The following is a 25,563-nucleotide window of genomic DNA, read 5'->3' on the forward strand; positions in this document are numbered from 1 at the left end:
ATTTTGTTATACTCATTGTCTTTTTTCTATTTTGGAAATAGCCGATCTACAAGCTCACAATGGCAACGCATTGTGAGCTTGTAGATCTACCATTTCCACTATTTTAAAAAAAATGTTTCAAAATGTATGAACCTTTCTCAACGCGGAAACCATTATGACGATTATGCAAATATAATCTCAAATAATTGCGATTAGGCGATTAGATAATAACTGTGACAGGCCTGTCGGTGGGGCTCTGACACTAATGCAGACCCACACGCTTAGAGCCCGCTACGCCTCCATTTGTAATCAAGGAGCGTGAGGTTAGAACTCTGCTGAGCAGGCAGAAGAGTAGGAAGGCTACACAGGCCTTTGATCTCTGATCATCTGAAAGTCTGAAAGTCTGTGCGTGTCGTCGCCGCCGGGCGGAAACGTCCAAAACAGTTACTTTACAGGAAATGGAAAGAAAATAACCTGTGTTCCAATGGATACAATGTAGTTATTATTTAGTCAATTAGTTCGTTATTTAGTTCATTAGTTCAATATTTATAAAACCTTAGACAGACTTAACCACATTCGACCAGTGGTGTCCCAGTTTGTTGCACAATCGTAAATGTTCTTTTCAAAGGTTTTACAAAAATAGCCGATCTACAAGCCCATAACATGTCGGATCGTGACACGCTGTGAGCTTGCAGAGCTGAGATTTCCGCCCCTCCTTTTGAGTGACACTCTCATACCACCAAAGTATAAACATGCAGGAAAATGTATGGGGGGGAAAAAATAAAAAAAGATATAAATAATGGACAATATTTTACTGAGATTTATAAGCGGGACCCTTGAACAGCAGTGATTCTCCTGTGCATAAGACACCCAGCCCACGTCCCTCTGAATGACCGCACACCGATAGGCCTGTCCCCGACTAAGGATTTGTTTAGTCGACTCTAATTGGCGACTAATTGCCAATAGTCGACTGGCAGTCGACTAAAAAAAATAATAATAATAATAAAAAAAAGAACTTTTTTTTTTTTTTTTTTTTTGGGCCAAAATACATTTCAAAGGGCCAAGTCTACACAGTTTGTTTTGTCTCCAGCAGAGTTTCTAGTGTCTCTATCGCTCTCTGGAAGAGGTTGTACATGAACTCTGCGGCCGCACTGAGGCGCTCCAACACAAACAATACCAATACAAAGACAAGGAATAAGAAGAATAAAGTGGAAGTTACGTGTGGTTGCATGTGTAGACTTGGCCAAAAAACTATTTAAAACATTTTTGGCCCTTAAAAAAAAAGGCCGACTCGGACCCCCCGCGACTAACCAGTCGACTAGTCGACTTAGTCGAGGTCAGGCCTACACACCGATATGAATGGTGTTACGCGGGTATTATGTCGCCCTACTCGCCCATTCAATGGTCTGATAAAACGTGATAATGTCCCATTCAATGCATTGATAGCATCCGAATGGGGTGCACCGGGAGAGAATCGTAACTCGTTGTCCCCCCCCCCCCCCCCCCGGTCAACATGTGCCGTCGCGGGTGCCCCCGACACGCCAACCGTTTTCCGTACGGTCAAATCCGTCGCTCCCGAGCCGGCGCTCGTTTGCCGTCTTGGGAGTAAGACTGTGTTGTGAGATTCTATCCCTGGTGCACCGGTTCAACCCATTCCACCTGGGAACGCATCTGTGTCAATTTAAGATTTCTTTGGCTATTCAAAAATAGCAGATCTACATACAAGCTCATAGCCCTATTTAATAAATGTATTGAATCTCGGATCTCCTTTATCCAGCAATGCCAGCACCTCGACAAGCTTCTTCTTTTTTTGTTGGCAGCCTGAGGCCACTCTTCTAAGGATTACTGCATTCCAGTAGAAAAGTTGAGGAGTTTTAAAAGCTGAGGTTTGTGAAGTTGCTGAAATAAAAAAAACTATGAAAAGGAACATCAATCCTGCATGCCAGGAGGTGTCTTTTGTACGCCTATTTTTAGTGTGACTGTCCTCCGAGAACACAGCCAGAGGTCACACCGTGACTAAAATGCACAGTTATTTTAACTTTTTTTTTGTATCATACCACAAAGGGAGACAGAATGTGACCAAGTCTATTTTTCAACCCATGGTCCTGTACTGTAAGTACAAGGCACCTGACACTGTCTGTCTGTGTTATGGCAAGTACATCTTGCTATTCAAAAATAGCAGATATACAAGCTCATAGCGTGGCACTCGAGCTTGTAAATCGCCTATTTCTTATATTGTTTTGGGTGGTCCTTGACATGAAAAGTTTGAGAACCACTGATATATAGCAATCAGGGCAGGAATTTCATGGCCGTCGTTGCCCCTATCATTATTGGCCGTCGTTGCCCCTATCATTATTGGCTGTGTGCCCCTCGAATAATGACATGCCTTCACGGCCACAGTGGCCGTGGTGCCCCAGCTGTGCCCAGCAACTGATTTCCCTCTGCGTGATTTTCCTGTCAATACGTTTTTTTTTTTAGACACCAGTCCCTTTGGTTGAGCTGCGCAGCTACAACATGCACAGTGGTAGGTAGGTTTGATTTTGAGCCTCCTATGAACCGTCGGAATCCCGCAACACAGTGTAATAGACACAAAAGCATTACCGGGCCAAACAGGAGATAAATCGAACGCAGCCTGTTGAACTAATCAATGGTAGGTTTGATTTCTAGCCTGGGAGAGAGAGAGGATTCCGTAGTCCTACAGACCGATGTGCCCCGATGTTTTTTTCAACAGCAAAATATAGATGAATACATCTGATAAAATACCCAAATTAACTTGCGACCCACAAGTTAATATCGGAATACTGATATATTATCAGTGTTGGGCGCGTTACTTTAAAAAAGTTATTAGTTATAGTTACTAGTTACTTCTCCAAAAAAGTAACTGAGTTAGTAACTGAATTACTCTATTGTAAAAGTAAACTAGGAAAAGTAACTATTTGCGTGAAAAAGTTGTAATAATATATGTCAAAGAATTTGGATTGTTTTTGGGAGCAGGTTTCACAAGCCAGGTGCATAGAGTAGAACAGCATAGACAGGTACTTACTACTTACACATAATAACCTTTGCCATGAGGGAGAAATAAACTTAAATATATGTATTGCACTTCAATGTAATATTTATTGCACCTCAACGCACAGCAACTGGTAGATAACAACAGTAAAACAGGTGTAATTGCCTACACCAGTGGTTCTCAAACTTTTTGAAAGTCCAGTTTTTAATTCTCAATATGTTGAAATACGTTTTTTTTAAAAAGTAACCTATTTTCCATTCAGTGACAGTTGTGCTAGTCAAAATTCTTCCTTAATTTGGTTTAAAGCTTTACAGAGCAACATGTTCACATACATTTGTCAACTATAAAGAAAAACACTGGACTACACTAGAGTGCTTTTAGTGTAAATTAAAGAAAAACTGTCTTACTTACAACTTCAGACAAGACAACTGGTATGGTACTGGTAGACAATACTGTAGCCTACTATTATTTTCTTTGAGCAGAAGTGAACAGTTAAACAACAAAGTGCTTAACACTAGTGTGAATTAAAGACACAAACTGGCTCAGAACTTAAGACAACTGGTCTAGTACACACACACACACACACACACACACACACACACACACACACACACACACACACACACACACACACACACACACACACACACACACACACACACACACACACACACACACACACACACACACACACACACACACACACACACACACACACACACTAAATTGGAGTTGCTTTGGACAGACGTGGACAAACGCTTCCCCCGGGCACACAACGTGCACTTCACGTGTACATTCTTTCCTTTCCTTTCAATAAAGGTGAAGTAGTGCTTGTACCGCCAATTTGTGAAAGCCATCTTGTCGGATTGCTCGTGACTCGCCATCTCTTCTCTACTGGTCTGGTTGTTAAAGTTAGTTTGTTTGTGTGTGCGCCGCGCTGGGTTTGTGTGTAAAACATACCCATGAAGATATAAATACCAAGGATTCGTCAGTGATGTTATGTTACTTCCTGGTTACGTAACAGCAAAAAGTAAGAGACATCACTATCGTATCCTTGGTATTTTTTCTAACCGTGTCATGTTTGCAGCAGGAGGAGCAGCAGCCCCAGCCTGTAGCTGCGCGCACACACACACACACACACACACACACACACACACACACACACACACACACACACACACACACACACACACACACACACACACACACACACACACACACACACACACACACACACACACACACACACACACACACACACACACACACACACACACTGTCAGCCGGCCCGTGGTAACAGAAAGCTTGGGGACGCTTGACATAGTAACGGAGCACATTTCATTGTCAGTAAAGGTAACGGCGTTGTAACGATGGAAATTGTAATTAATTAGATTACCCGTTACTGAAAAAAATAACGGCGTTAGGTAACGCAACACACTTTATTTAAACGCCGTTATGCCCAACACTGTATATTATTGATTTCAGCTGTTACAATTCCAAACAAGCAAACATGACCCGCTTTAATTACTTCAGTCTATATTAGTAGCTCAATGACTAGTATTAAAATGTTACTGTCTTTTTAATGTCCAATGTATTTGTATTTAAGGTCATACAGTTAACATAAGTGTAACTAAATGCATTTGAAATTAAATAAAAATGTAACTTTTCAGAATTCCAATTCAAAAGTAGCAAAAGAAAAAAAAATACGTATTCCAATTAAAAAAATAGGAAAAGTAGCAGATCTACAAGCTCAAAACGCGTTTTGGGCTTGAAGATTGGCTATTTTTGCTACTTTTGTTTGACATAGAATGGCCCGACAGTATATGCAACGTGGCCCTCTGGAGTGAGTGTGGAAATTGGCCCTCTCCATCATCAAAGTTGCATCACCCCTGATCTAGCGCGATGGATCTCAAACTTTTTACGCGTCGCATGGTGACGCCTGACGCGTTGTGAGCTTGTAGATCTGCAGATTCCACTATTTTTGAAAACGTTTCAAAAAGGTATGAACCATTCTCAACCGACTTATGATGATTAGCTCAGATAATTGCGATTATGTAATAACTGTGAGAGGCCTACAGTACCTGACACAGCCTGACCCTTTCTGTCTGTGTTATGGCAAGTCTATCTTTATGCCACATTTATGCTTGGTTGATGACTAAAACTAAGACTAAATATGTTGACAATTTCGTCAACAAAAAAAAACTAGACTAAAATGCTAGTGGAGAAGAGATCCAGTAGAACTAAAAGACGAGTCATTTTATGTTTGGTTCAATTGGTTGCGCTCGGGTGTTGCGCTCTGAAAATAGCAGATCTACAAGCTCACAACGCGTCACAGCGCGACGCGTTGTGAGCTTGTAGATCGGCTATTTTCAGCACGCAACCATGTGTAAAATCGGCCATTACGACGCCATCAAGGCACCGCCAAAATACATTATAGTCGACTAAATCAACTGTAGATTTAGTCGACTAAAATCATATGATATTTAGTCGACTAAAACTAGACTAAAACTAAAATATTTCAGATGACAGATGAAAATTACAAAAACTAAATGGAATTTTATTCAAAACACTATGACAAAAGAAAATCAACACTGATGTGCATCGTGTCAAGCATCGCAAAATAGCAAATCTACAAGCTCACAACGCTTAGTTTTTTGTAGATTTTAGCCATTTTCGATGATGTGGATCCGAGCTGCTCTTGTGTGGTGCCATTTGCGTGCTCGGGTATTTGCATAGACGCATGCAGATCTACTATTGTAGGCTTTAGAGTTAGTTAAACATAATATTTTAAATGCCATTCGTAAAATTGCCGTCCTAAAATGTTGATGTCCTAACAAGTATACAGTAGTAATACAAACGTGCGTGCACGTGTGTGTGTGTGTGTGTGTGTGCGTGTGTGTGTGCGTGTGTGCGTGTGTGTGCATATAGCACTACTGAGTCTCATTAGGCGAACATGGATTGATCTGCACTGAAAGTGACCGTTATGTAATCTGATTAACTGAAACCATTAAGACTCTGAGATCATATGAAACAGACAGAGAGAGAGAGAGAGAGAGAGAGATGGTAGCATCATAGGAAAAGGAAAGATATCTAATATCCTTTTCTCACTGTACTTTATGCAAGAACACACATTTTGACCATTTGAAAATATAATAGCAGATCTACAAGCTTTGTGAGCTTGTAGATCGGCTATTTTCAAAAGATTTTGTATACAATTGAAAACTTGAAACAGGACAGTCTGTATGATTAGTACTTTTGCATTTGGTACTTTAGTATATTTTGATGCCCATACTTTTTGTACTTTTACTCAAGTACATTTGGAATTCCGGACTTTTACTTGTAAGGGAGCATTTCTACATTGCAGTATCGATACTTTTACGTAAGAAAAACATTTTTGTACTTTGTCCACCACTGGTGTGTGTATGTGTGTGTGTGCGTGTGTGTGTGTGTGTGTGTGCGTGTGCGTGTGCACGTGCACACGCACGTGCACGTGTGTGTGTACGTGCGTGCGTGCGTGCGTGCATCCATACAAACACAGTATGGCGAGCTGCTCACCCTCATATCAGGCCCATTGTGTGAGAGCTAAACTCTGTCTGAATGAGACAGACTTTAACCCCTTAAGACCGGGAACGCATCTGTGTGTCATCTTAACATTTCTTTGGGCTATTCAAAAATAGCAGATCTACAAGCTCATAGCTACGAGCTTGTAGATCTGCTATTTTTGAAAAAGCGTGAAAATGTGTGCAAATCTTTGAATATATATATATATATATATATATATATATATTTTTTTTTTAAGCCAACATTTTTAACTCAAATCTTTGCTTCTGGGGGGTCCCTGGAACAACATATTTTGAGGGCCAAATACATATCAGTTTGGGGGTCCTTGATATGAAAAAGGTTTGAGGACTACTGAAATTATAGAAAAAATATATTTAAAAAAAACTTTTTTTTCTGGATTTAGAAGACATTTGTAGAATCCCCCAGAAGCAAATATTTGAGTTAAAATGTTCACTTGAAACAAATATATACATATATATATATATATATATATATTCAAAGATCTGCACAAATTGTCAAGATTTTTCAAAAAATTGCAGATCTACAAGCTCACAGCGCGGCACTCGGGCTCACAGCGCGGCACTCGGTGCCGCGCTGTGAGCTTGTACATCTGCTATTTTTGAATAGCGCAAAGACATCTGAAAATGACATGAATGAGGCTTTCCCGCTCTTTAAGGGTTAAAGCGTCTCTCTGCACAAAAGGGAGAAGTGAGCAGAGATAATGGCTGCCTTTATAGAGCCAGGAGTCACGGCTTATCCTTCTTCTCTGAAGAGAGACAGCGACACCATCACGGCGTCCATATTTTTCACTCTATGTGTACTATAGTATCAGTGTTTCACAAAGCGTGGGGCAGGACCTAATTTGTGGGCCGCGAACACATTTGTATGGGTCGTGAGTAAATATCACCCTTTTACTGTTTTTCTTTTTTGGGGTAATTTTTTTTCAAAAACCTTTATTTTTCATGAATTAAAAAAGGAGTAGTTTTCTATCAATTACCCCATGAAACCTTGAATTCGTGTTTTTTGTATTTGTCCCATTCCTGAGCAAATAATTTGATGACATAAAGTGTATGTATATACAAACATATATACATATATAGACACACACACACACACACACACACACACACACACAAAACTAGAGAACGTGTCACATTGTGACATGTTGTGTGAGCTTGTGAGAGCTTGCAGATCAGCTTATTTTCACTCGTTTGGGTCCCCGGCGGAGAGACATCAAATTTCTCCCTTGGGTCTCGACTCTCGAGCTCAAAAAGGTTGGGAACCACACTGTCATAATAAATGACAGCTTTCGCTGGTTGTTTGACCCTCGAGCAAGCCTCTGAGCAGGTATACTATCACCCAATCTGGGAACCCATCGCCAAACAAAAAAGGAAAAACAGCGCCCTCTGCTGTTTTTTACTATTTCACTTAGCTCTGGGGGGAGCAAAATGGAGCACCCGTGCGCAAGGAAACCAGGGTTTTGGTCTGCCTTCAGCCTTTCACTTCCGGTGGTGCGACTATGTTTTCATTCCCACTAACAATATTTCTACACGGAACACTAACACCACTTCTCCCAGAGAACATGGATCGTTATAAGCCCACTTGTTTCTATGATGAAAGAGCAAGTTAAAATGTGAATATCTTTCCGTGGTTTTGTCTGCTCCGAGGACGCTATTGTTAAACGAGTTTCGATTTGTTTCTAGTGGGGAAGGATCGGCAGACACGTAAATCCCGCCCACTACATTTGATTGGGTAAAGCGCGGCCTGCTTCCTGATCTGAAGGCACGCCCACTTGTAGGCCAGTGCGTACGCGATATGACGAACCCCCCCCCGACAGATTCAAGCGGAGAGCAGAATCTGTTCTTGAGAGATTAACTATCACCTGGTACAGCTACTATTCAAACATATCAAGATATCATGCTCTGGGCAAGCTATACGTCCGTCAGCTCTTGCGCAGGAGACCACCTGCATGGGTTCAAATCCGGGGGTGCGACGGGGAAAAGTTACAAAGTGCAGCTTCAAACCTCCTTGATGTGAGGAATGGAAAACCTGATTCCTGTTAATACCTTCTCGTCATTATCACAGGTTTGTATCATCATCATCATCATCATCATCATATCACTAATTAGGATGAGTGAAGCTGTTTTTATCCCCTTGAAATCACCTCAACCAGATGCTTGGGATTTGGAATGGGACTCGTGCATCTTAACCCATTAAGCCCCGGAAGGCATCTGTGTCGTCTTAATATTTCTTTGGCTATTCAAAAATAGCAGATCTACAAGCTCATAGCGTGGCACCGAGTGCCGCGCTATGAGCTTGTAGATCTTGAAGAGCCATGAGCTTGTAGATGGGGGTCCACGGCCAAATACTTAGCTAAACATGTTTTCTAAATCCTATCATGTTGCTATATCAGTGGTGCTCCAACTTTTTCCATGTCAAGGACCACCCACAATGTTATGTATTTGGCCGCGGACCCCCCATCTCAAAACATTTTGTTCCAGGGACCCCCCGGAAGCAAAGATTGGAGTTAAAAATCTTTGCTTTAAAAATACATATATTTTCAAAGTTTTGCACAAATTGTCACGATTTTTCAAAACATAGCAGATCTACAAGCTCATAGCGCGGCACTCGGTGCCGCGCTATGAGCTTGTATATCTGCTATCTTTTAATAGCCAAAGAAATCTTAAAATGACACAGATGCGTTCCGGCTCATAATGGATTAAAGAGCCATTACGGACTTTATTTTAGAAATGTATCACGCTTAATTGGTAGCAATCAAAGAAAGCGTGTTTGTGAGAGCGCTCCAAAACACGTAACGAGAGACTTGACCCTGTCATTTGTGAACCAATTAGCAGAGATTTGGCCGATTCTAAAATTGACTTTCTGGGAGGAAATATCACGCAAGCAAATTCACCTACGGCGGAAAAGTTGCATCAGCGCCGTATCTCAACTGAACTGAAAGAAAAGTTGGAAAGAGTGCAGTGACTTTCCCAACCTTTTCTGGATCAGGGGCCTGCTAGAACAGGACCACTTAATCCATTAACACATTGATTGCCAAGATCGCATTGATGCGTTCTTTCAAATGCATCACTTAATGGCCAAGATCGATCGCATTGATGCGTTCTTTCAACAACAACAAAAAACCTAACACAGCTTTGGAATGATCGATCGTCACTCAAGAGAAGAAGCAGTCGGATGTGACGTCCTTCCAAAAAAAACCAGGAAGCCATCCGCTTCCTGTTTGGGATTTTCAGAAAAACAGCTGTAACTCAGTTTATTATTTTTTTGCATTGAAAACCACACGTTTTCAGCGGACCAAAGCCCCAAAATGGCGGATCGCGGTTGGAACGTTATTGTCCCTGTGGATTCACAGATCCCTCCGCCTACTCACAGGAACTTTTTTTCGTGTTTTTTTTTTGTTGGACAATGTATCTTCCACGATCGTTGATTTAAGGTAAAATAACGCTGGCATGGGGATAGAAAACTTTAATATCTTGGCAGTCAATGTGTTAAGACCGGGAAAGCATCGGTGTCATTTTATGATTCATGATTTCACCGCGCTTGTAGATCTGCTATTTTTCATGAAAAAAAAACTGAAAATCATGAAAATGTGTTTTATAGAGCAAACATTTGTAACTTAAATCTTTGCTTCTGGGAGGTTCTAAAAATGTCTTCTAAATCTTCTAAAAACGTTTTTCTTTTTTTTAACTTATGTTGCTATATCAGTGGTTCTCAAAATGTCCATGTCAAGGACCACCCACGATGTTATGTATTTGGCCACGGACCGCCATCTCAAAATATGTTGTTCCAGGGACCCCCCCCCCCCAGAAGCAAAGATTTGAGTTAAAAAAAAATGTTAGCTTTAAACATATATTCAAAGATTTGCACATTTACTCATTTAGTGCCACTGGACGTAAAATACGTCCTATGTAATAAGCCCTGTGCCACAGGACGTTAAAACCGTACAAAAAATAAAAAATTAAAAATCTGACTTTTTTAATTATTTTTTTATTTCTTTTTTGGGGAAAAAAAATTTCAGAACCCAAGATATGATGATTTGAAAATGTTCTGCTCCATTCACTTCTTGTTTAACTTCTTACTGAAAAAGGCTGTATCTCGGCTCCTAAGCACTTTTTTTTTTACAATGAATTTTGGCTGTGGCACTGAATGGCACTTTTTTACAATGAATTTTGGCCAGTGGCACTGAATGAGTTAATGTTCACGATTTTTCAAAAATAGCAGATCTACAATGTCGAAGAGAACCAAAAACACCAAGATGTCTCCCCTCAGATACTACTTCACAGAGACATGAGTTTGTGAGGACGGACTCTTTCAGGTTTCAGCTTTTATTTCCCTGTGACCTTTGAGTCCCGACCTGGTTGTGTACAAAATGCTGTTCTGCTTTACTTACATTAGTTGACACAGCATTTAGCGCGGTGTTGGTGTGTGATTATTTATAGCCATGTGGGACACAGTAGCTAATGTGGAGAAAAACAAAGGAAAGGAGAAAAAAAGAAAATAATCCAGCTGTGCCCTCTCTGTCTTTACACGTGCCAAACCTGGCCTATTTACTCATCACGCACAGGCACACGCACACGCACACACACACACACACACACACACACACACACACACACACACACACACACACACACACACACACACACACACACACACACGTTAGGTTTAATATTTTTTCAGGAAATGAAATGAAATCATGTAATTACTGTCAAAATTATTAGCATTTTTAAACTAGATGGAAAATCAAGTTTAAAGTAGTAGTCTCCACACTATTCAGAGCAACATGTCACGTGAAGCTTGGCCAACCCATGCAACCCATGGGTTGAGTTGGGTTGGCCGATCAAATCCGGATGTTACATTTGTGACGCCCACCGTCCAACCACCCACAAGGCAGTCTTAATAAAGGATAGGATAGTGAGAATAGCAGACCTACTGAACAAGCTCACAACTGTGACTTTTGGGCGGTGTAGCCGCCCCTATAAGTGGGGTTGGGATACCTCATTAGTATTAGTTTCCTGCATTGTGATTGGCTCATTAGTAGACCTGTCCCTCTTTTCCTACCTGTCCCCTTGATTGGCCAAGCTTCGCGTGACGTATCTTCAGATTTCAACCACTAGGGGTCTGGCAGTGCTCCGAGGAGCACTTTTTTCTTTTTTTAAGACATTTCACAATACGGGTGCCGCAGCCGGAGCCGATGGCAATTTGGGGGTCCTTCATACGAGGAAACGTTTGGGAATCCCTGCAAGCCAACAACACGCCACATTGCAACGCGTTGTTAGCTTGTAGGTTGGCAATTTTGGAATAGCTCAACATTCAAAGAGGGCCCCTGGGACCCCCTCAAGGACCCCTGGGGGTCCCCGGGACCTCGCTTTGTGAACCAGCTCGCTAGACAAGAGTGCGGCAGGAAACAGCCCCTTAGCAACCGTTGCAAGACACAGACCGGTGGATCGCTATATCAGTCATTTTTCAGACGTTTCTTTTCCTGGCCTTCCTCAGGGTGACGTCATCGCAGCAGCAGCTCTGAGGGTATAAGAGACATGGTTCGGGTCCACTCAAAAAGGCGTGAACATTAAGAGTTGCGCTTGTATTTTACTCGCACTTTAGTTTGAGTACGTTTTTAGAATGGAAAGCGCACGGCCCTCACAGGCGGACGGCAGCCAACCGGCTGTCAACGGCATCCCCGTAGAGGCGCGCAACAAACACGAGGAGCTCAGCTTCGCGTCGTGTCACCGGCGGTCGCCCCAGGATGGAGTCGTCGCGCAAGACGCCGGGAACCGAGTTGAGCCGCTTTTGCCTCCTGCTCCCGGGAACCGGGAGCAGGAGGCAAAAGCGGTTCAACTCGAACCCCGCGCCGCGGAGAGGAAGACACAAGAACAACAGAGCGAGACGCTTCTCGGCGACAAGCTCCGCACCGCCGAGAGGAGGATACAGCTCCTGGAGATGGACAGGGAGAGGACGGAGGTCAGGGTCAAGCAGATGGAGGAGCTCGTCCTCTTCTACAAGCAGCGGGAGGAGGCCGACGGCAAGGACATCGGCGACCTGCAGAAGAGCCTGCGCGTCCAGACCAAGGGCTACGACCGGCTACTGTCCGAGAAGGAGAGGCACTGGAGGGAGCAGATGGAGACGACGAGGCTGAGCGCCGAGACGCAGAGCCAGGAGTGGACGAGGAAGGAGCTGGCCTGGGTGGACGAGATGGAGGCCATGGAGCGCAGGAGCATGGAGCAGACCACCACGCTCACGCAGAACTTCGTGGAGGCGTACGAGCAGCTCACGGAGTGCATGTGCTCCATGGACCTCATCATGCAGGCGGTGGCGACTCCCGGCGGTGGAGAGGGGAGAGGAGAGGAGGACGGAGGCAAAGGAGACGAAGAAGATGAAGACGACGACAACGATGAAGAAAAAGGAGAAAAAGTGGAATAAAAACAAAAGATAACGGTTGTCTGGATGGATCGGCCGCACGATCTGGAAGACCGATACCAGCGTTATACGCGACAAGTCCTTAGATGGAACCGTCAAGGCACAGGACAGAGAGGACGGCCAAAGGACACCTGGCGCGGGGACCTTGAGACACTGACGAAGGCTGGATAGCCGAAACGTTTGTCCTTTGTAAAGACATGGAGAAGAAATTGATTGATTGATTGAATACTTTATTAGCAGTTTGCAGACAAAAGCACCGGAAAGTACAGTTCAATACAAGGTCAGCTAAGAGGATTTAAAACCCAAGATTCAAAACCCTCTTGTCATTCTGAGTGCGACCCACTACTTTTGTAAATGTTATTGGTCTGAGAGGATATCATATCTCACCAGAGGAGTCGGAGTGAGGTTGGTAACAAGCTCAGTTTATCCGTCGGGACCTTGAGACTGACATCAAGCAGTGTGGCATGACATGGAAACAGCTGGATGAGAAGGCCCAGGATAGAAGACTCTCGCGGACTGTAATCAACGACCTATGCTCCACAAAAAGGACCTGGTTGCTTGTTTCTCTCACAGAATCTGGCAACACTGGTCCTGTAACCCCCGAGAGTATACAATGGGTTATCTCCGGGAAACCCCAATCTACGCTGTAAAATCCACGACGTTAAGTTAACTCTGAGAGTTTACAAATGGAAACAAATAAGAGACCCGTTGAAGGTCCATTTGGTTCCGTTTGTACACTCTCACAGAGTTACAGACCCCGTTTGGGCCCCTGGTGGGCCCCGGACTTCATTTGGAGAGACAGTGGGTGTAAAATGACGACCTTGCAAGAGCAATGGAAACAACAGATGGAGACAAACAAACGCACGGCCTGTGGGACCACATGGGGAGAACGTGGAGATGATGGGGGAGAACGTGGAGACGATGGAAGAGAACGCATGGAGGAAACCACCGTGCTGAAGCAGGCCAACATACATAAAGCGTGAGATGGAGGAGGAGGAGAAGAACCAGAGGAACAAGGAGAGTGTGTGCGGAGACGACTACGTCGGAGGACGTGGATCCAGGTCGAGTTTATTACCCCCCCCGAGGGGCAATTTGTTGCACAGCCCAGCAGTACATACAAACGTCATCATCAACAATTATAAACACTGGAACAAATACGGTGCTAAAAGGACAAATTATTTTTTAAATCTCCTTTATCCTCCATCTTGCCTCATTGTATCTGTGATCCAAAGGAAATCTGAATGCACTTCCTAGACCGGGTTGCTAGTTTCTCTCACAGAATCTGGCAACACTGGACACGGCTAGCACCCCCAGTGCTAGCGTCGGCAAGAATGCACTGAGCTTTCTTTGTAACTTAACACAAGCGGTTGAAAGGTCATCCAGGGTGGATTTGTGCCTGCAAAGGATGCTGATGGTACTACCAGGGGAAGATCTACTGTGCAGGCCCACGGTGACATATCGACAGAAACGTGTCATGTCAGTCGATCGATCGTTTAACTTTAATTGTACAAGTCCAGTACCCATTACGTCAGCGTAACTTGGAGGACACCCTATGACATCAGTACTGTGATGTCATTCATCTCCATATTTGGGCATAAAACCCGAGTCAAATGCCTAAATGCAAGAAGTCTCTACCCTGATAACAAGTAACACAGCCAGCGTTGCCAGGTTCACTTATTATAATTTCCCCCCCAAGATTTTATTTGAAAATAGCAGATCTAGAAGCTCACAACGCGTCGCGATGCGACGCGTTGTGACCTTGTAGATCGGCTATTTTCAAGTAGCTGATGTTTACGTTTAAAGTGCTCATGTGGCCCATAGTTGCTTCTTTTGGGCTTGTTTTCCTAGACCTGGTTGCTTGTTTCTCTCACAGAATCTGGCAACAACGAACACGCCATCACCGAACGAGCGTTAAGTCCGGCGGCGAAATATAGCGAGCTGAGCAACGAACAGGCAAAGACAGTTCAATAAAATCAAGTTATCTTCTGCATCGTCCTTCACGTGTTATCTCGATCGTTAATCCGATCAACCTCACACCTTGCGGGTGTATAATTGCAGAGTGTTGGATTATATCGGCGGTTCTCGAGAACACTGCGAGCAGCCACGGCGCCGTTCTCCACAAACGCTGCAACCAAGCAACAGCAGGAGGCCAAGCAAAAAGACCCGTTCCGAAACGGCCACAGGCTCCCGTATAATATTTTTTACAACGTGTTCCGGAAGTGAAATATAACCCCACTCGCCACTGTTGCCTCTGAACAAAATGCCATTTCCAGCCTGCATTGAGAGGCCGATGTAAGCTAGTCAAACTGCCCGTTTTCCACATTTTCCTGCAAAGTTTATCATTTGTATGGCGTACCAACTTACAGTGGTGTAACGTAACTAAGTACATGCATTCGAGTAATATACTTAAGTACAAGTTTGAGGATTTTTTACTTTACTTGAGTATTTCCAATTTTCGTGTGGCACAGATGACCATCTTAATGTGCAACATCGTTTTCTGTACAGTAGACAAACCAACATACAGTAAAAGTATATACAGGGTATCTGCACATTTATAAAGCTACTATTTAATGACTTTTAACCAATTGAACCCCATATGGTTGAGTGGAGTCCCTCAGTGCTCTATGCTAGTGTACTTTCAGCATTCGCTGAAAATAGCAGATCGACAAGCTCACAACGTGTCGCAGCGCGACACGTTGTGAGCTTGTCGATCTGCTATTTTCAGCAAAAGCTTTCCCAACAATATGGATGCTGGGGTTAAGAACCTTTTAATACCATAGTGTCAAGCATTACCTAAAAGGAGGAAAATAGTGGAAATTATTTTAGGGGGTCCCCAGTTGAAATATGATTATTTTGGAGGGTCCCCAGTTCAAATATGATTATTTTGGGGGGTCCCCAGTTAACATATGATTATTTTGGGGGTCCCCGAGTTCAAATATGATTATTTTGAGGGGTCCCCAGTTAAAATATGATTATTTTGGGGGTCCCGAGTTCATATTTTTTGGGGGTCGCGGCCTGAAAGATTTGGAAACCACAGTTGTAGATAGGCTATTTTCACCGAATGCTCATCTATTTTCGCAGAATATCCGCCTATGCCCAGATACGGGATGCTAGGGTTTAAGTGGTTAACAATAGACTTATCAAGAGCAAAATGCCTTGTTTAGCGCTTTAAAACCAGGAACACATCTGTGTGTAAACACTTTAACCATTATTTTATAAAACAATGGTTACAAAAATAGCAGGTACAAGCTCATAGCGCGGCACAAAAATCTTTGAATATATCCATTTTTTAAAGCAAACATTTGTGGGGTCCCTGGAACAAGATATTTTGAGATGGGGGTCCGCGGCCAAATACAAACAAATGTTCGCTTTAAAAAATATATTTATTCAAAAGATTTGCACAAATTCTCATCATTTTTCAAAAAACAGCAGATCTACAAGCTCACAGCTACAAGCTCACAGCTACAAGCTCACAGCGCGGCACCGAGTGCCGCGCTGTGAGCTTGCATATCTGCTATTTTTGAATAGCCAAAGACATCTTCAAATGACACACGGACGTGTTGGAGCGCTCTCACAAACGCGCTTTCTTTGATTGCTACCAATTAAGCGTGATATACATTTCTAAAATAAAGTCAGTAATGGCTCTTTAAGACCTGTACTGTGCTGTTGTTGACAGTGTGCCAAGAGGAAACGTACACACAGCAGGGCTTCCTGTGTTTTTTTCTCCTCGTGCTCTTATGTGTGTCAACTAAGTATTTCAAGAGTGGGCGTAGCGCTAGCCAGGAGGACCATTAATCATTTTTACATAACAGGAAAAGGAAAACTGCCGGCCACCTCAGCAGCAGCAGCAGCAGCAGCAGTCCTTGTGTTGTGTTGTACAGTTTCTCCGTTTTGGATTGACTGCTCTGATTTGTGTTTTTATATGTATTTATTCTGTGTTTTTCCGGCACCAAAGGCCTCTAGCAAAGTGGTGCTTTGAACCAACGTTTCTGTGGTCCATAAACGTTGTCACTGAACGTTTCTGGGGAAATGTTTCCTCTGGCCATTGGGTTGGACATGGAGTTGTGGAAGGGAAGGGACTGTTGTGTCTGGAGTCTCGCGCGCGCACACACACACACACACACGCACACACGCACACACACACACACACAAACACCTCTGTGGTCTACTGTATAGGATCAAATTCCAGTGTTCACCGCCACCCCAACACATCTCCCTCTCAGCTTTCCTATACTGTCTGGCTCTCCCACCATTGTCTGCCTCTCAGCTTTCCTTCTGTCTGTCTGTCTGTCTGTCTGCCAGCCAAGTCCAACACTGTCTCCCTCTTGGCCGGTAGCTTCTACGGTAACGCCCCCCTACGGGGTGCCCACACTTTTTTGACTGGAGAACTACTTTTAAAATGACCAGCTCAAGAAGATCTACCGACCAAAACATTATTAGAACCATTATTAACAGCGGCGCTGGCGTTACATAAGAAAACGTTCAGGTTGTTTAGACCCGTTTGCGCGCTACACTCTTGAAATCAAAGCATCGCATTGTGGGTATGCCTACTATAGAGGCCATGAAGGGAGCCGACAGGCCATTCTTCATGTCAATTAATCAAGTTACCTTAACCCATTAAGACCCGGAACGCATCCGTGTCATTTTTAGATTTGAGCTAAAAAGCATTATTTTACACTTTGGCTATTCAAAAATAGCAGATCTACAAGCTCATAGCGCGATTTAAATCGTGAAAATTTGTGCAAATCTTTGAATATATATATTTTTTTGCAAGCGAACATTTTTAACTCAAATCTTTATTTCTAGGGGGTCCCTGGAACAAAATATTTTGAGATGGGGGTCTGCGGCCAAATACGTATACATTTTGGGGTACTTGAGGAGTTTTGTGATTTTTTTTATATATATATATATATATATATATATATATATATATATATATTTGTTTAATGTAAGGGCATGGCATGGGGTCTACCCGCAAAGCCTTGCTGATCTACTGGTAGATCGCGATCTACCTTTTGGGCACCTGATGTGCCGTACACGGTCTGTCGCACAGGTTCAATAAACCCTAAAGTCCAGTTTATAGACGACATACACAGAAATTACCTTTTACATGCGCAAGGCATCTTTATTGACAAACAAGGGAGATTCCCTCTATACTATGTGAATAAAAGAACAGCAAATTAATGATATTAAAACAATACGACCTGATATATCACGAAGGCAATTCGCTCCACATCTAAGTCTGCATGCAAACAAGCGCTCGGTTGAGCGCCTGGAGAATTCTGCAGTTCTTATCTATTACATTCAGTATATCAACGCTGTGGCTATCAAGGCCTGTCTTCTGACTGCACTCTATAAAGTAAAGGTTGACGGCCCAAGGTTCCACAATGGACCATCAAGCCCTCCTTGGGTACGAATTTAGTACCCACAACAACACAAGATTAAAATCTAAACAGTACTTTATAGCAATTATCATCTAGCATAACATATTGCATGTTTAAAAAATCAGGTCCCATTTTTCTCTTTTTGAGTCATGTGAGCCGAGGAAAACCCTTTTCTTTGAAGGGGAAACTCTGAACTAGGCTGGGGCAGTCCCAAACCTACCATCTGGACATGAGCTCTTATTGGGGACAATTACATCATTTGATTCCATATCGCATTGCTAGACTTAGGGTCCCTCAGTGGGGCATTCCCACTGAGTTTTCCTTTACAAGCAACTATTCTAACATGTGTATATATATATATATATATAAAAAAAATCAATATCTAGTTCTCTGTGTGCATTTTTGGTTTCTTCTCCAATTCCTCTGGTTGAGGTGGTCACTTTTCCGAGCCCGGAGGAGGAGGTTCCGACAGAGCCCAAGACTAGGCCCCCCCCCCAACCCATCCAGTGCCATTAACGAATGTACTTGGCACTGAATGAGCTAAGAGGCGGAGGTCCCACTCCCGAGCCCCCCGGGTCCGTACCCTCCTGGGGCCTGAGACCGGAGCCCCCCGTATTATACACAGGGGCCCCAACCCCCAAGCGCCAGTCAGATCCGTACCCTCCTTGAGGTCGAAAGTCGGGGCGTAGATATCGTGCAGGGGTGTTCTTCGTCAAGTTCAGCATGGGGGCCCAGGTGGCAATATAATGTTTCTGTGGTGTGTATTGGGATCACTCTGTCACTGCTCTCTTATCGCTTGCCATTTGCGAAGGGCAAGACAGCCTATATTTAATGTGCCTAAAGCTGCCAGGGAGATCGCTACGATCAGATTATGTCCCCCAACATTACTATCAAAATCAAAATCAAAATTAATATGTATTCTGGGGTCGTTCAGTGGCCTTGGGCAGCATAGATGTACCCCATGAAACAATGGTATGTTCCTGTCTGGCTGAGAGTGATATTGGTACTACTCAAATTAAATGTGTAGTGTCCCTCCTTTATCTAAAAAAAAATTGGGTGGGGGTTTGATGGTGAGTCTTTGATCTCTATCATATTATTTCCCTCCTTGACCTGACACCCGGCAGGGCACACAGCATAGGAATGTGCAGAGGCCAGGGTGCCACCCTCCTTTACCTTTTTTGACATACACAACAACACATACCATACACAAAATGTAATTGGAAACACAACAAAACAACTTTCCTGTGCTTTATGCACAGGTCAATTGACATTATTCTCGGGCTGTACAAAATTGTACAATTCTCTTCTGCAACCCATGACCTGTTTCAGAGAAACCAACGCACACAAACACCTCACTTCGCTGTATGTGAATCAAATCAAGCCAGAGCACAAAAAGAGCCAACACGCACACAGCATGTTTCCGTTCAGTTAACTAATTTGACATTGGCCTGTATAATTTAGTTTAATTTGAATATATATATAGTTTGATTGTGGCATTCTATTTAACACTACACATTACAACAGTTTCACTTCAATTTGGTTGTTTTCTCTGATTAAGCTATTATAGTTATTTTAGTCTATGATGTCACTATACATCAGATGTAATATTATATTACTACTGGTGAAATATTATTATGTGATCTTTTGAAACTTTAATCTATGCGAGTCAAAATCAGGTTTACTCTATAATATATTAGTGCAACTAATTGTTTGTTTGTTAAAGCAGAAATACATTTGTTTTAAATTCCACTTAATCTCTAATAAGTATCATGTTTGTCTCCTCTCTAGTGTATGTTATTTGTAAAAAAGAATATATATATTTTTCTTTTTATTGTGTCCCACCCAGAGCGATAGAAAATGTATTTGTTTACACATGTCGAGGCCCCAACAACAACGATTAGCAGTAAGTCAACCTTGCTTCAGATATTCCCACTTCTTGCTTAGAAAGTGTGTCCTTCTCCATGGCATAGTAATTCCAGTGTCTGTAACAGATAAAAGTTTGTCAAAAGTCACGCAAGCTTTCCCAAGGCTTGCTCTCTGGATGCCATAGGTGTCATCGGAAGTGAGTCTCGTGAACACTGCAGTTTGCAATGTTAGTGCCCCTCTGCCTCAGCATGTCGATCAGACAGAATTATAGGGCCTTCCACTGCATGTTTCCAGTTCATAGAAAGAAATGACCGTCCGCCAACCAGTGTTGCAGTCCTCGAATGTGAAACCAACCCATTTCTAAAGTCTGAGATAGTTGTAATAACAAAAAAATATAGATATACTAATGTAACAATACATAGAAGCGTTTGGGCTTTCTGTCCACTGTTACATTCTTAAAATTATTATAATAATAATTATTATTATTACTTATTTTAAATATAACCTATTTATTTTACACTTACACTCTACTTACTTAACCACACGGTCAAATTGGCTTTTCTCTTTATTATTATTATATATATATTTTTTTTACTGATATTCAGTTCAGAGTCAACAATCATTTAGTCACCTTAGTGCACTTGCATGGTGTTTCTGGTCTGGTCACTTCTAAGAAAGTAAACTGTTGGTTTTTGGGATTATACAAATCATAGGTATACAACATATTGCAGACTGTGCATAAAATTTAACGAAAATAGCAGATCTACAAATTGATACAATTATTACGGATAACGCTTAGTTTGGTCACAGTACATTATTTCTGCATATAAGATCTGATCAGTTCACAGGGTCCCCCCTTTTTTTCTATAGTGCTGGGCCAGGCTCTCTCTCTCTCTCTCTCTCTCTCTCTCTGAGGGGAGTGACTCACTTACTGTATGGAAGCTATTGTTTTTTTCTGTTTTTTTTTCCTGCAGAATTCTCTGAAGAAACTAATTTATTTGAACATCATATTTCTCTCCTCGCTTTTTTTTTCCTCTTTTTCCATCTTCCAAAATACCTGACTCCAATCTTTTAATCTAAGGGCTCCCACTTAGTTATCTGTGTCCTTAATTTCTGGGATTACGAATCATAGTTATAGCGTATTTCAGACTGTTCATAACTCTAACAACAATAGCAGATTCTACTAGCACAATGAGTCACTATTGAGCTAGCCTAAACAGCCACGGTTTCCAGTAATCATATTGGAGTAAATGTACAATGTCGGCTTCTGAAATGTACACTTAAGTAGAAGTAAAAGTATTGAAAACTGGAACCACTCTAGTGAGATACAAAATGGGACCCTCAAAATGTACTCAAGTAGAGCACTTGAGTAAATATACTTCGTGACCTTGGCTTCCACCACTGAACCCCGTGCAGGCGGTTATCTTCTTTGTTTAAATTCCTAAGCAGGACAAAATCTCTAAACAAAATGCTTACGGAGCAGATTACACTATCCACTGACATGTACTTGGGTCAAAGTACCAAAAACAAAAAATGGTATCGGAGTGGAGTGAGACACCAACGTGAGAAGTGTTTAATAGGCAGCCTGTCCCCATGCACAAGTTTCCCTTTGAAAATAGCAGATCCACAAGCAAGAAGTGCTTGAGATGAAATAGCTTGTGAGCTTGTAGATCGGCAATTTCCAAATGGCTGAGCTGTATGCAGGGCTGAAGTGGTTCTGCAGCAATTATCTACCACTTCAAAGTAAACAGTTACCAACGTTCTCAAGGTGTTTTGCAGGGGCAGAAGCACACTGTCTGCCTCTGAGATGTATGCAGTGGAAGTTAAAATACAGATAGCTGTAAGGGCTTTTTAAAGTAACAATACCTCAAGACTGTACTTAAGCACAAACCTGGACCTCAGGAAGAATAGTCTCCACTAAGGTGTAGACTAGTGGATGCTCCTTAAAAAAAAAACAACAACAAACAAACAGACAGGACTTACAGAGGCCTTCATTCATTCGGATGACATACATATAACATACATATGAAGACACATATGACACACTGTAGTACTATTTAGGGGGCAACCCTAGGCTGCAGAGCCAGCCGTTCACGTCACCTCGCTCGGATGCTGGAGCTAAACATAACGTGCATGTAACCTGTAGTATTTTTGGGGTCGCCCCTTAGTGGCAGTCTCAGCTTAAACATAATATAACCTGTAGTATTTTCTTAGCCGCAGTCCCAGCTTTCACATAATATAACCTGTAGTATTTTCTTAGCCGCAGTCCCAGCTTTCACATAATATAACCTGTAGTATTTTCTTAGCCGCAGTCCCAGCTTTCACATAATATAACCTGTAGTATTTTCTTAGCCGCAGTCCCAGCTTTCACATAATATAACCTGTAGTATTTTCTTAGCCGCAGTCCCAGCTTTCACATAATATAACCTGTAGTATTTTCTTAGCCGCAGTCCCAGCTTTCACATAATATAACCTGTAGTATTTTCTTAGCCGCAGTCCCAGCTTTCACATAATATAACCTGTAGTATTTTCTTAGCCGCAGTCCCAGCTTTCACATAATATAACCTGTAGTATTTTCTTAGCCGCAGTCCCAGCTTTCACATAATAACACATAACGACACATAACGTACACAACTTAGGCTACACGCTATCTTCTCCCATGTACCCGGCGTGGTTTGCGGTTTAGAGATCCTAGTAAAGGCCACTTATTGTATTGTCTCAGTAAACTGTTGGATCATAGAATACAGAGAGACAGTGTAGTGTCTCAGTAAACCATAGGATCATAAAGTACACTGAGACAGTGTGGTCTATCAGTAACCTATAGGACCACAGAACACAGAGAAACAGTGTAGTGTCTCAGTAAACTATAGGACCACAGAATACAGAGAAACAGTGTAGTGTCTCAGTAAACTATAGGACCACAGAATACAGAGAAACAGTGTAGTGTCTCAGTAAACTATAGGACCACAGAATACAGAGAAACAGTGTAGTGTCTCAGTAAACTATAGGACCATTATGACAATTGTAAGGATATATTCATGCAGGCACACAGACAAACCCCCAGCACCTAGTGTAAAACTAATATTAGATAAATTCACCCGCACCGAAAACCAAAGCGTGAAAAAGTGGTAATTCGAGGTACAACAAAAATAAATCCATATATTTATATATATAGCCATGCATTGCTCGAACACCCAAGTTGGATCGTGGGTTATTCTAGAGGCCTTGACATGAATATATATATAAATAAAGACAAATAACTGATAGTAACAGCTGATAGTTAAACATCCGTGTAAAAAAACGTCGGGGTGTCTCCGGTGGTCTCATAAACATATACAGAGACAGTTGCTGGGAGGATCAACTCGGTCCACCCAGCCACGCTAACAGGACATCATGGGGTATATGAAGTACAGAGCCTAAGTATTAAACACAAAGGTCATTCAATCTGCTGTTCAGTGGTGACTTTCACATGCACATATACAATCATATTTACACATTGTCTTTAATAATTGACCTAAATTTGGTATAATACAATTCACATATAGCACCGCGTGTACCCTTCCTGGGGCCCCAAGGAATTGTAGCACATAGTGTATGGGCGAATTGTTATTTGGATCTTATGGATCCAGCGGTCGTCTGGACTGGACAGGGTCACGGTCGGGGTCACCAGCTGATGTGCCGTACACGGTCTGTCGCACAGGTTCAATAAACCCTAAAGTCCAGTTTATAGACGACATACACAGAAATTACCTTTTACATGCGCAAGGCATCTTTATTGACAAACAAGGGAGATTCCCTCTATACTATGTGAATAAAAGAACAGCAAATTAATGATATTAAAACAATACGACCTGATATATCACGAAGGCAATTCGCTCCACATCTAAGTCTGCATGCAAACAAGCGCTCGGTTGAGCGCCTGGAGAATTCTGCAGTTCTTATCTATTACATTCAGTATATCAACGCTGTGGCTATCAAGGCCTGTCTTCTGACTGCACTCTATAAAGTAAAGGTTGACGGCCCAAGGTTCCACAATGGACCATCACACCCCCCCCCCCCCCCACACGTACTAACTCTGAGGACCCCCCCTAGGGGTCCCGGACCCCCTGTTGTTGAAGACCCCTGCTCTCTAGCCGGCCCGGCGTGCGTCAGGTAAACAGTGGGCCGAATATCTGCATCTCACACAGAATTACATAATTCCTCTCCTGCCCAGGGGGAACGGCAGCCTGTACTGTTGTAGCATCCCTCTGATGTCATACAAAGCACACACACAGTATAATACGGGAGGAAGCTCTGTGCGGTCGGAAGACAAAACAACGTGCAGCTATTACGTGTATCATTAACCCATTAAGACCGGGAACGCATCTGTGTAGCCACTTTAACCATTATTTTATACTTTGGCCATTCAAAAATGGCGATTATTTTTTTTTTTAATCGTGATCATTTGTGCAAATCTTTGAATCTATATGTTTTTTAGGGAACTTTTGTAACTCAAATATTTGCTTCTGGGGGGGGGGAGTCCCTGGAACAAAATATTTTGAGATGGGGGGTCCGCGGCCAAATACATATCCTTTTGGGTGGTCCTTGACATGAAAAGGTTTGAGAAACCACTGATTATAGCAACATAAGTCTTTTAAAAAAAACTGTAGACATTTGTAGAATCCCCCCAGAAGCAAAGATTTTAGTTACAAATGTTCGCTTTAAAAATATATATATATATATATTCAAAGATTTGCACACATTTTCCAGATTAAAAAAAGAAAAAAGCAGATCTAAAAGCTCGAGTGCCGCGCTATGAGCTTGTATATCTGCATTTTTTTTTAAATATGACACAGATGCGTTCCCGGTCTTATTGGATTAATATAGCAACCTCTCTCTGTGTGTGTGTGTGTGTGTGTGTGTGTGTGTGTGTGTGTGTGTGTGTGTGTGTGTGTGTGTGTGTGTGTGTGTGTGTGTGTGTGTGTGTGTGTGTGTGTGTGTGTGTGTGTGTGTGTGTGTGTGTGTGTGTACGGACTGTTCACCACATGAAAGCCCGGATTAACCGAGGGAAAAAAAAACAAAGATTGCGGGGATTTAAATAAACCAATAATTACTAGCATAACCAAAGATATATACGTAGCAGTATGTCAGTATTATTAGGTTGGCATACTGTCAGTGTGATGTTTACTGTAGTAGTACAGTCAGTGAGACAGACCACACTACAAGGAGACAGTGCTGCCTACTTCGGTGCCTCGCTCGACATCCATTCAACAGTATTTCCGTTATCGAGCTGCCCCAACCGATGCAACAGGGAAAAACCATTCATTCTATTCCTACCGGGTCCAT

At 42.5% G+C, this 25,563-nt stretch overlaps 1 protein-coding gene across 1 annotated transcript in view; it reads right to left on the minus strand.

Annotated features, from left to right (window-relative positions):
- fam184aa (family with sequence similarity 184 member Aa) overlaps positions 1 to 25,563 on the minus strand; it is a 108,613-nt gene that overhangs the window by 82,433 nt on the left and 617 nt on the right. The window lies entirely within an intron of this gene.

The sequence above is a fragment of the Gymnoscopelus braueri genome (assembly GCF_963280865.1).
Source record: "Gymnoscopelus braueri genome assembly, chromosome: 24".
In the NCBI taxonomy this organism is placed as follows: Eukaryota; Metazoa; Chordata; class Actinopteri; order Myctophiformes; family Myctophidae; genus Gymnoscopelus; species Gymnoscopelus braueri.